The following is a 13,454-nucleotide window of genomic DNA, read 5'->3' as shown; positions in this document are numbered from 1 at the left end:
GTTAGAAATGAAGAGTCTTAGGCCTCATCCCAGATCAACTAAATCACAATCTACAGTTCATCAGAATTCGCAAGAGATTAATATAGACATCAAAATTTGAGAAGCATTATCCATAGCAGTGGCTCTCAAAATGTGGTTCATGGATCCCTGGGAGTTTCCTAGGCTTTTCCATGGCGTCTGTGAAGTTAAACCTGTTTTTATAACTATTATAACTATCTACTGTACCTGGTACTACAATAGTTTGCACATTCTTAGGGAGGAATAGTGCTGAAAGAAGAACATAGATTAATACTGACTTGGAGGTTTTCTTTCTTCTTATTCTAGAAGGGGCTTGCGTTGTTTCGATTTTCAGCAACTTTCTCTCTTTCTTTTTATACCATTGACTTGAGCCCACTCTCAATCTGTGTGGTTTAGGTGTGGATGACCTCTGGCCCTTACTGCTCTCCCTCCAGGCACACAGATATAACCTAAGTCTGGCCAATTACCTCATTTATTCTCTTGGCCACAGTGATTGATTCTGAAATTGGCATATGACCCATGTTAGCACATTCTGAAGAAATACTGACACTTGTTTTTCCTGGAAAATATTGGGAACAAGAATCTCTCTTTACACTGTTTTCTTTTTAAAAAGATGATATAAGCTAGCACTGCCAGGAATTCCCTTTGGACATGGCTTCCCTGTTATGGCTAGGTATAGAATTTGGATCTAAAATAATATTTCTCAGACTCTTGAGTCATATGCTATGTTACTGCAGGTTGAGTGTATACTATGAAACAAAGGCACGGTATAATATTAACTAAAACCTTGAAAATTACCAGTTCACATTCATTTCCTTCCAGAAGCTGGTATTGATTGTTATTAATCTTAGTAATTGATGATGTCAAGCCATTATTTTTTCCCTTTATTTTCATGAGTATTTGAGAAAAGTCTGAGTAGGCTTCATGAATATAGATAATCAGATATATTTTTGAACTGAAGGTTCTAGTGACCCTTTCTTATTCATCTTTCAATCTCAGTACCTAGTACACTGCCTGCTTCATAGTCATTGCTGACATGAATAAGGAATTTTGAATATAGGCATTATAACCTCAAATCTCTTCTTCACTACACTGAATTTATATGTTATAAATTTTGTAAGGAGTTGAAAATATTTTTTCACGGTTGATATCACATTATCTTTAAAGGACCCTCAATTATAATTTGACTTCTAAAGCTTCAGAGAATATCATGACAAACTTTATGGGAAAGGTTTTCCTTGAAGTTAATAAATATTTATTGTGTACTTAATATGCTTGGCCTTATGCTGGTTGAATAAGATACAATCCACAATGTCTATACTCAAAAAAGATCCTATCTAGCAGATAAGATGGACATAAGCATACTTTTATCTCTGTTGTAAGAGCAGCAGATGTTAAAACATGGACGGAGTGAGGAGTGATAAACTTTATCTGTGAAGATCAGAGAAGTGTAATTGAAGGATGGGAGAAGTGGAGATGGAGGGTATTACAGGTGAAAGAAAGGCATGTTTAAATACACCAGTATTTGATGCACCAATATTTGGGGGAAACCGTAGACAGTTTAGAATTATTTGCAATATGGACGGTAGGAGACAAGACTAAAGAGAAATGCTGAAGGCATATCAAGAAGGACCTTGGGTGCCATATCAGGGAACTCTGACTTTACTCAGCTGACCAGTGTTATTTACCTTTAAAGAAAATCCACTTGAAAAACATACAAATCCCTCCTGAAACAATTTGAGATTATAGTAGGTTGTGTATTCCTCCTTCTGCGGAAACCAATTCTATAGATGAAGTGGATTCTTCAAAACATCTTGCAGAGGACAGAGAAGCATTCTGGAAACAATGGGGAGGGGGACTGGATGATAGACATGAAAGCTAGACTTAAGGCAGTGGCTGTGTGAATGGGGAGGTTGACAGATTTGAGAACCTTGAGGGATGGTATTTCTGTAAGAACCAACAGGAGTTCTTATAGAAATCGGGGCTTTGATCTAATTTATTTACTTATATTTAAGTCAGAATAAGAAAGCTTTAAAAATAATTATCCCTTAGGGTTCCAGGGACATAATCACAGGAATTTAGATTTGGTAGTATATATTATTTAACTTTACAAACATAGAGGTTATTTATAGTCCCTTTAGAGAATGATTATTTATAAACATATTAAATAAAGGGGAAGGGGACACAGCCTCATAAACTGAAATGATTAATTTATACCTTGAGACTTTTGACCAAAGACGCTGCTTACTCCTTTACTTTAGATTCGATGTCATATTCCTGTACAGTATTATATTCTCTGAAATAGCCTAAAATCTGTTGGTTCCAATTTTATACAGATAATATTAAATTAGTTTTGGTGCTCTAAAAGACTTTTTAGAGCTTGACAGTGACTATTTCCTAATTTTCTTCTGCTCTTATAATTTACTTTTTTCTTTACCTACATTGTAATATTTGCATTTTTTACTTTATAACTTGATTGGTTAGAGTAATAATTCCCAATTTCTTTTACATCATGGTATACCTAGAAAATGATATACATATACAATACATAAAAGGCAGTAGATCGGGTTGTTTGCCTTAGAAGCCCACAAGCCAGGTGCTCTAGCCTACCACATCCTTATCATACTCCTCTATAGCTGGAGGGAATTGCTATCATCTCACACTCCCATAGCCCCTTCACACTGGTTGGAATGTTCTGAGTTAGGAGTGGAACTTAAAGAGGTCATGATTATGGGATGGACACGTAGGTTGTTCAGTGAATATCGTGGTAGTATTTGATGTACCATACAGCAAGTGTCAATTGGCTCAAGGAACAGTTGCTAGTGGTCACATAAGAATTTTGCAACATGGTATGCATAACTGAGGACAACCTACAATTATTATGGAGAACATGACTGAAAGCATGTTTTATTGATGAAGACTCAGGAGTCTTTGATAGGGTTTTACAAATACCCAATTCTTTCATTTCATAAATAAGAACACTTGAGACCAAAAAAATTACGTGTCTTGACTAGAAAGTAAATGACTTGAATGGAGGTTAAATGACTGTACTGTAAGCTTTATGAAGCTGGGGACATTTTGGTAATTGCTATATCCCATTGCTTGGTAGAGTGCAAAGCACTTGGGAGAAGTTCCCTAAAATTTTGTTGAGTTGAATAAATGAACGAATGAATGAATGAATAAACTGGCCAGGGTCAAACAGGTTAATGGCAGAGCCAAAAGAAGAATTACAATCTTCCTCTCCCAGCTCAATGATTTGATCCCCTGTGTATAAGACTGTATGTCACACTGTTATCAATGTTCTATGAATAATTCATCACGTGGCACAAGGCACAAAAGGTCATGGACACATTCTAGAACTGAATACTTTAAGGATTTACCTTTTCTTCTGTTTTGTAGCAGCTCCTATTGATCATACTCATAAATGAAGAGGAAATATTTGGGTTACTATAAAGCTTATATTTATCTTAATGTATTTCTATAAATACAGATATTTTAAAATACAACAAAATTGGTCTCAAATGAGCTTTTACAAATTTTTTTTCTCTTCGGTAGTTATAATATTTTGTCATTTTCTTCAATAATAGAATATATTCAGGTTTTCTTTATTTCCATTAATTAAATGATGAAAGATAAAAGTTTAAATAATTACTGATGTGTCCTATATGCAAGCATGAAAAGCAGAGCGAGCACTGTCACTGAAAGGTTATGTCACTCAAGCATTCATTAAACATTCATTAGCCTCACCTCAGGTAAAGGTGTCCTTATTTACATTTTTGCATACTCATGCCCTGAACAAGATTTCAAAAATGTTTATGATCCTATGACCACCTTAATTATGAATTCCCAAATAGATAAAGAATAAATAAATAAATAAACAAATCCTAATGGATGTGGTCATTTTTTTTTCCTACCTGGTCCTTTATGCAGTTCAAAGTACAAGGTGACATGAAGATAAGTGCAGTGCCAGTTTGGGTGCCTCCATCTCCCTCCTGAATCTTGATCCAAAGCCAGAAGGGGTTTGGGGTAGGATGCTTGGTCATTTGGAAAGCTGCAGGGGTTGGCCTAGCAGATGGAGAAAGGGGAAGTTTTCCATGTCTGAATGACATCCTCATCCCCCAACATATGGCTTTAACCATTTTTTTGTTTTTCACAGAGAAACCACAGGCTGGAACGTATTTAAATTCTTTGATAAGATTTTCGTGAATTTTCAGCAGAAATCCTCCACTGTGGTTCTGGGGTAAGGCAGAACACCACTGGGGATGTGTAATCTGGGAACTGGCCTTTGCGTCTGGTCTAAGTCCTCACTAGTTTCAGATACTCCCAGATATTTTCCAACAAGTCATCAAAATTCCAGCAGTGATGGACAGAGATGGGTGCAATGAGGCATCTTATAGACGATATGCAATTTCTCAGTGTAGATCTGATCAATCTCATTTAACTAACACATAGATATCAGGGGATATAAATTCTGTTTCCTTCCACCACTTCAATGAAGTCACTAGCTGTGGTATCGCGACGGTCACATCGGCATTACGAATTTTGTACTCAGCCAGAAAGCTCTTCACAGTTTCAGCATCCAGCTCACCCTGAGGGCAAGAGGCTTTCAGATGAATGCGTCCCTTATCTTCTTCTAAAAACCGATATTAGAGGGTTTGTTGCTCAAGTGAATGCCAAAGCCTTCCAGCTCGTTTTCAATTATCTTCTTATGTCTCAACAGTTCAGGACATCCAGAACAACCAGGATCAAGTTACATGTTCGGGCCACTGCAACGACTTGATGGCCTCTGCCTCTCCCATCCTTGGCACCCTCAATGATACCTGGGAGATCCAGGAGCTGGATCTTGGCCCCTCTGTATCTGATGACACGGGGCACAGTGGTTAGAGTAGTGAATTCAGGCTGCCACCTCAGAATATACCCCTGCCAAGTTACTGAGCTGGGCTGACTTCCTCATAGTTAGAAAGCCCACAAACCCAATTCGAGCACCACCTGTCTTGGCTACAACAAAACCTTCCGGCTCACCAGCACCACCACCTGTTCGAGTAATGAGTTCTCCGCGAAGCTTACCAGAGCGAGCCTTAAGCAGCCCTAAGTGGTGTGCTGTGGTCTTGTTCTTTTAGTCTAAGCCATCTCGGCTTCGATCTCCGAGGTGTTGGCTAAGGTGCTGCTCCTAATGGCGAGTCCCCGGGGGTGCAGTGGCCTCCACACTGAGTGCTTCTGTCACATACCCGCCAGCGAACCCGTCAAAGCCAGCAGGAGCTACTGCATTGCGCCGGCGCGATACTTCCTACTTCTCGCGAAAGTTCAGGGTGTGTGTCTTCTATTCAGCGCGACGATACAGCGCGCGCGGAAAGGTCTCTCGCCGACACCCTTCCAATTCCGCCGTTTTTGGAGGAAGGTTTTCTGTCATTTCTTTTTTGGGTCCTGGACTGCGTCAGTGAGTTTGGACCTCTGTTCTGGCCCGTCTATGCACACAGGTATGTATTGTCAAAAACACACAGTAAAACAAAGCAGAAAGATGAGTTTGTTTGCAAGGCTTACGACCTGCAAAACCGGGAAACCCAAGGCTGCGGGAGCAATAAGTTCCCTGCTAGTTATTGACTAAAGGTGTTTTGTTTGTTTGTTTTTAAACACTACATGATTATATTTTAATACATAACCAAAATACAGAACACCGTAGTACTTTTTTTTTTTTTTTTTTTTTTTTGTGGTACGCGGGCCTCTCACTGTTGCGGCCTCTCCCGTTGCGTAGCACAGGCTCCGGACGCGCAGGCTCAGCGGCCATGGCTCAGGGGCCCAGCCGCTCCGCGGCATGTGGGATCCTCCCGGACCGGGGCACGAACCCGTGTTCCCTGCACGGGTAGGCGGACTCTCAACCACTGTGCCACCAGGGAAGCCCCACTGTAGTAAATTGATGGCAATAAAACACAGCATTTCATTTGCATTGCATGACAAATAGTTAACATCCTTAGTCATAAATGAGTTCTTAGAAACCAGTAACAAAGGCATTGATATTACAAAGAAAATGAAAAAAAAAAAAGAAGAAAGTGAAATAACACAAGGGACTAGTAAGGACTAAAGGGGTAAATGCGGAATTTGTCTTTTTCAGCTGAAGCCTGGTGGCCTTCTTCCTTGTTTGGCTCAGAGTAGCTGAGTCAGGAACAAGGAGTGCCAAAGATGGTGTGAACAGATTTGGCATCTGCGGATTGGCTGGCGTCCTCTGCTAATTTCTGAGAAGAGCTGTAACTTCCTGTAGCTAATGTTAGGTAAGGTTAAGCTTCATTTTTTTCGTTAATGTGCCTGCATTAGCCAACTCCATTTTGTCCCCAACAAAAGTGATTCCATTTTTGTTTTGGTTCTATGGTACACATGTATGTATACACACATCCACACAAGACCAAAGGCCTGGTGAGCTGGGAGGTCAAGCTCTTTTACAAGAAGGAATTAGAAAGAGACCGATTCCAGAGGATGGATAGCTTCTGAGTCTGAGGCCCCACCCTGGTGGGAAGCCAGTTCTGTCCAAATGCCAGGTTGCAGCTGACAGCACTGGGGGCCTGAAGGACTGGGCTGTGAGAGGAGCTTGAGTGGACAGAGGAGCCTCCATACCCGCTCCGGGACTGGTGGCAGGTCCAGCCCTGCCCCAGAAGCAGACATTGGGCCCCATCTGAGGGTAGGGGGCCTGAAGAGCCGAAGTGCTACATGGGACCATTCCTTGGCCCTTCCCTATGCTCATGCCATGCATGTCAGAGTCCATGACTCTTCATCTTTCATAATAATTTATAGTGATCAAATGTTTGAGGGAGGAATGATATTCTGAATATAATAAAATTCAATATGGAAGGTTTCATAAACTGTGGGTCAAGAACCACTAGCAACTTGGCAGATTGATGTGAATTATACTGTTTTCCCTTTCACCATTTATCCATCTAGGCTGTGGTGTTTACAAAGCAGACACTAAAGTGGATATTCAGCAATTGGCCCATTGTCTATGATTTTTAGGTATTATGGAAAAGGGAAAACTTACAGAATTTAGAGTATGGAAAAACTGTAACAATTTGATATATTTTTTTAAAGTTTTGTTTTAAAAACTGTGGGTCATTAGGTTTGTAGTTAATACTAGAAAAGAGTTTGGCCTTTGTTATGAAAGAGATAGTTTATTCACATACAGAACAAGGTGCATTGATTAGAACTAATACGTAGTGACTTAGAGTAAACTTTGCCCCCAAAACTCTAATTTCAGCATTTGGCAGAGTTTGGCTGCTACAGCAGAAACAATATGTTGTATTTTTAGCTAATCACTTAACAGTTTTTTTAGGCAAAATACAGGCATGCAGACAAGATGATTCTAAAGATGAGTAAATTTTTAGCTTGTTACACCAATGTAACAGGAGATTCCTACATAGAAATTGCACAAATGATTGGCACATTTCTGTGACATTTTTTAATGACTTAAGATGCAGAGGCATACTTAGGAAATTGATCAACATTCATCTAGCATTAAAGAATTAATAGCTAATATGATCTGGAGTAGAATCAGAATTCAGAAATATCATTAGACTTGAAATAATGGGCTGAATTCACTAAAAAAAGTATTTATATGAGATGTCCAGAATAGGCAGATTCATAGAGATGGAAGATAGGTTAGTGGTTACCAGGGCCTGGGGTAAGTGGGAATGGGGAGTGACTACTAAGGAATGATTTCCTTTTGGAGTGACAAGATGTTTTGGAATTAGATAATGGTAATGGTTGCATAATTTTGTGGCTGTGCTAAAACCCACTAAATTGTACACTTTAAAAGGATGAATTTTTTGGTAAGTGAATTATATCTAAATAAAAACTTTAAGAGGCATTTATGTTTAACAAACTGGGAATAGAAGAAAAACTTATGAAAAACAGAAGGAAATTGAACACAATGAAAAATTTTTATCTTGCACATGTAACCAGGTGAAACTTTAGTTGCATTCTTATTAACTCATGCATCAAAAAATGAATAAAAATAGAAGTATTTTATCTCCATTATTATTAAGCCTTGTTTTAGATATTCTAGCTAAGATATATGTTTTAAATATTCTAACATATTTAAATGCTGGGAAAGAGAAGACCCAATTATATTCAGTGCAGATGGTTTGATTGTCTATATAGAACACACAAAGGATTTAAAATGAAAACAGTTAGATTTGAAAGAATTCAAAAAGGTGGCTGGACAAAAAGTATTGTTTAACAAAATCCACAGCTTTCCTATATGCTATCAACAAACAAATATAACAAAATGAAATGGAAAAAAGAACTCATTCACAATAACAGTCTAAAGAATAAAATACTCAGAGTTAAATTCATGAGATATATGCAAAGATGAAGTCCCCTTATATGGGTCTCAGAGATGCATAATCATAGGAAACTGAATGAAAGCAGTTTTGTGTATGCCCATAAGTGCATTTTTCTAGGTATAGAATCCAAACAATCCATCAGATTCTCAAATGGCTTTAAGAAATAAAAAAGTTTACATATCATTGCCCATAAAGCAGCAGTATCTAGAATAGCATCATAAGAATACATTGATAAATAGGTAAAATAGCTTGATAGACAAGTTGGAATAGACAGATAAATGGAATCATAAAGAAAATAAAAAAACTAGGAACTAGTATGTTTATGTATTTGGTGTATGGTAAATAATAAATAAGTAAAGAATAGGAGAAATGATTAATTTTTAAATGGTTTTCAAGAAAAGAGATATTTAGAAAAAAAATGTAGTTTTCTACTTCTTCCCATACACCCAAATTTCAGATTTATTAAGGATTTTATATAAAAATTAAGTTTTAAAAAAGGTATTAGAAGAAAATATAGGTGAATTTTTGTGTGTGTGTCTTGAAGAAGACCTCAAATAAACCATTATTAAGAAATGAATATTCTTTTGAAAACAGGAAAACATCAGAACTTTACATAGAGTATAATAGGCAAATAAGAAATCAGGAAAAGCATTGCAATATATTTGACAAGGTTTAATGTTAATACATAAAATTCTCTAAAAAATACTTCAAAGAGAGATCAAAAGGAAAGTGATCAAAGGCCAAGAAAAAAGCAATTTCTAAGAAGAAATACAAATAATCAGTAGACGTATAAAATGTTCAAATGTACTAGTAATCAAACAAACTCAAATTTAAATAACAATACTATAGCACTGGCTAATACTAAGAAGTCTGATAATATGCAGTGTTTAAGCTAGAGTTAAGAAATGGGCTTTTCCATTTGTACACTGATGATTGGGGTCTCAATTGCCATTCATGTTCCTGAATGGCAATTTGCCAATATCTATCAAAAGCCTTAAAAATGTGCTTAAACTTTGTAATCACTGTTCTCAGAATATCCTACAGAAATAATTGTGTAAATACAAATGTCTATCTGAGAATTGTGTTGAAGCATTTTTTATAATGGTGGACATTTTAAACAGTATTAAGTAGGTGAAATGAATTATGGCTGTGGCGATAGTGATTTCCAAAGATAGCTATAACAGTATTGCCAGTCCCACGTGCTCTTCCTTAACTTTATCACTCCCCCATTTACATTTTCCCCTCCCCTGAACCTAGGCAGGACTTTGTGGCTCCCTCACTGAATAACATATGATGAAAGTGAAATTGGATGACTTTTAAAGGCAATATGACTTTCCACCTGATTCTCTCTCCTTTGGGGCTTTTCTTCCTTGAAACCCAGCTTGTAAGGAAGCCCAGACCGCATGGCAAGGTCATCTTTAGGTGTCCTAGCAGAAAGCCCCAGTTAAGATTGTTGCTGACAGCCAGCGTCTACTAGTCATATAAGTGAATGAGATTTCAGATGATTCCAGCCTCCAGCCTTTCAGCCACTACAGCTGATTCTAACTAGAGCAGACAAGTTGTTGAGCGCTTCCAAATTGCAGATTTGTGAGCAAAATAAATGTTGTTTTAAGTCACTACAGTTTGAAGTGGTTTGTTACACAGCCGTAGTACCTGGAACAATGTTACATCTAAAACTGGAGTATTGTGAAGCTATTTCAAAGGAAAATATAGATGAATAAATATGTATCTTAAAATTTTAAAGGTATTTACAAAGTGCAACTTAGAAAAAGGGTAGATCATAAGAGTATATGTAATTATATTTTGTGTGTGTAGACAAAAATTCACATAAATATCCAACAATCAGCATATGTATGCATAGAAAAGGCAGTTGGGAAAGTATTTACCAAAATGTAGATAGCAATTGTCTTCAAATGTTTGGAATAAAGGGATGATTTATACTTAATTTATATTCTTGCTTATCTTGGTTATCTTGCTGCATTTTCTAATTTTTCTACAAGTGGACATTGATCATTTGTTCAATAAGAATGAAACAAATTTGGACTTAAAAGTCAACTGGTGGAGTACAAAATATAGAGGAACCTGGCTCAATAGCTGTTCATAAGTAAAAGACAGGTGTTTTAGTTGATTACAAGTTCAAAATCAGCCAACAGTGTGTTGTAACTGCCAAAATGTTAATACAAACTTAGGTAGCAATTACAAAATTCTAGAGTCCACAGGACTGGAGACACACTGAATAGATTACATTTTGAGGCACCACAGCTTTAAGAAAAACAGCAACTGGATCTTTTTCAGAAGATACTGACCCAGATGGTGGTAAGGTCTGAAGCAGGGTTACATGAGGGACGGTAGAAACAACAGGGAATCCTGTCGTGCTACAAAAGAGAAAACATAACATATAGAGGTATGGAGAAGTGGGGTTAGACTTCATCTGGATAATTTCACAGAGCCAGAATTAATAAATGAAAACCTCAAAGAGACAGATTTGGCTCAGTTGAAGACAATACTTACAATTAAATTGAGCTATTCAAAAATTGAAAGGATAGCCAAAGAATGTAATGAGTCCTTGGTCTCTGGTTTTGAGGTTCCCAGGTGTCAGGATGTTTTTGGAAGAACTCTGCTCTTAGTGGGGAAGACTGGCTGGGCATCATTCAAAGACCTGTTGCTGTCCAGATCTACAAGTTTCTGTCACAGGATCAAAACCCCAACAATATACTCTGTGGGCAGTACTCTATAGTTACTCTTTAGCATAGTTTTTTCTAACAGCCAGATTTTCTGAATTCCCAATCTTTGCTAATTAGCACTGAGTTTGGCAGTGATTTTTCGCAGAGACTCATGTTTCTGAAGATGTGTGTCTTAATTAAGTCTCCTCATTAAAACTCCCTAGCTTGGATTGCTAGTGTCTGTCTCCACACAGCACAAAATAGACATTTGGCCATTTCTTATGTAATTTGATTAATATAACAGCTCATCTTAGCCATTCAGCTCCACAAAGCAAATTTTTAGGATTTTGTTTAGATGGGCTGTGTAGATACGCTTCTTATTTACTTCTTTTAAGTGGGGTTCCTGACATACCTGCACACTCTGGTTAGCTACAGATGTAAGATTTTATCAAGCTGTTTGAAGGGTAAAGATATATTTCTCTTTATTTTCTACACCAATTATGGGGAACTCATTTAAACTGAGCATTTGGAAAGAAAGATAATGTCCTCTTATAAGTTTTGTTAAGACCCGTGTAGTTTTCCTATCACCTCTGGCCCTGCCATCTCACTCTCAGATTTCGCAGCATTGATGAATTTCAGGAGTTCTTTGTTTATGGTAAAATGTCACCCTTCCTTACTTTGCTAAGACATAGGCACAGGTCTCTCTCTCTCTCACCTAATATTTGGGTCAAATGCTCTTGCACCTCCCTTCACACCTCTCCTTTGGTCTTGAAAATAGAAGGAGATTGGAGGGGTTATAAAATTGAGAGCATACTCTCGGAAAATATATGGTTCTCTTCTCTTGACACATCTAGCTACAGTTCAATAATTGAACCCAACATGCAGCACTGACTCATAGGGGAATTTTATGGTATCTACAAAACATTTAAATTTGATTTGTTAAACTGTAAAATGAATTTAGGTAGTTCTTAATAATGTAATTCAATCAAAATATTACACAATAATAATAGCAGAGAAACTGTATAACATTCAGGAGAAAACAGAGATACATGATAGATAAATATAATACTAAATATTCCATTTACTGGAAACAGTGTCTTTTTGGAATATATCTAATAAAACAAAGTATTTGCTGTGCAAATTTAGAAAGACAAATTCTCACTTAGAAGATAAATAATAACAAGAAAAAAGAAGTAAAGATATATATGAATGTATGATATATTTAAAAGTCTTCACTAATCATTTGGAAAGCCTTTTCAGCAAAAATTTACAGTGCAAACTATGTTCAAATGATCTGCACTGACTATTTGCTACTAGTTGAGACATAAATCCCTTTCAAGCAAAATTATTCCTAGGAATAATCTATATATGGCTAACTTTTACTTTAGTAGTTATGAAAATTCCTGACCTACTTGGCAAATTGGTGAAATGCCCTTTTTTTTTTTTTTAAATTAATTAATTAATATTTTTGCTGTGTTGGCTCTTCGTTTCTGTGTGAGGGCTTTCTCTAGTTGCGGCAAGCGGGGGCCACTCTTCATCGCAGTGCGCGGGCCTCTCACTATCGCGGCCTCTCTTGTTGCAGAGCACAGGCTCCAGACACGCAGGCTCAGCAGTTGTGGCTCACGGGCCCAGTTGCTCCATGGCATGTGGGATCCTCCCAGACCAGGGCTCGGACCTGTGTCCCCTGCATTAGCAGGCAGACTCCCAACCACTGCGCCACCAGGGAAGCCCGAAATGTCCTTTTTCTTGTAGGAAGATACATATAATGGTATATGGGAGAGGACTTGCATTGCTTCCTATTTGCCCCTTTGTATGGGACCCATTCAGTTGGACTTACCACTTAATTTCCACCAGTGACTTTTGTTCTCTTGGTGGGCAGCCCTTGAATGCTATTATTTTTTATTGATTAAGCACAAAATAAACTTTCATCTCACTGACAATTATGAATGTGATATAGAAACAAAAACAAACAATACTCCCCCTAAAAAAGAAAAAAACCCCACATTTTAGTTTAGTAATGTTCTCTTAAGACCAAAGGAGTAGAAGATAAACATAGTAATAGAACATAATGCTCTGTTCATTTTACCCTGGGAGTAGTTATATATTTACCTAAATTGTGGATTGGGAGAATCTCAAGTTTGGAAGTCAAATTTGTAGTTATTACTCAGCATATGTTGAGAAATCATGACCATGTTTTCAGCTTTCTTATTACCATCTCTGCCTTTGCTCTACCCCTTTGTCTTACTCTATGGCAGGTTGTAGTAATGGCTGAATTTTTGGGCTTTGGAATATGATGACCTTGGTTCCATCCCAGCTCTATCACCAACTGTGTGACTTGGACAAGTTACTTAACATTCTTACGTTCTGGATTCTTTATCTTTAAAAGAGTGATAATACTCCTACCTCATGATTTTGTGAAGATTAAATAGACTAATGCAAGTACAGT

The 13,454-nt window shown here is 37.4% G+C and overlaps 1 pseudogene; it reads right to left on the bottom strand.

Moving 5' to 3' along the window:
• Window positions 1-4,083: 4,083 nt before the first annotated feature.
• Window positions 4,084-5,428, bottom strand: LOC113618558 (developmentally-regulated GTP-binding protein 1-like; annotated as a pseudogene).
• Window positions 5,429-13,454: the final 8,026 nt, after the last annotated feature.

This window comes from Aethalodelphis obliquidens, unplaced genomic scaffold (assembly GCF_003676395.1).
Source record: "Aethalodelphis obliquidens isolate GAN/ISIS:26980383/991018 unplaced genomic scaffold, ASM367639v1 scaffold5, whole genome shotgun sequence".
Lineage (NCBI taxonomy): Eukaryota > Metazoa > Chordata > Mammalia > Artiodactyla > Delphinidae > Aethalodelphis > Aethalodelphis obliquidens.
This window is presented reverse-complemented; position numbering and strand designations above follow the sequence as displayed.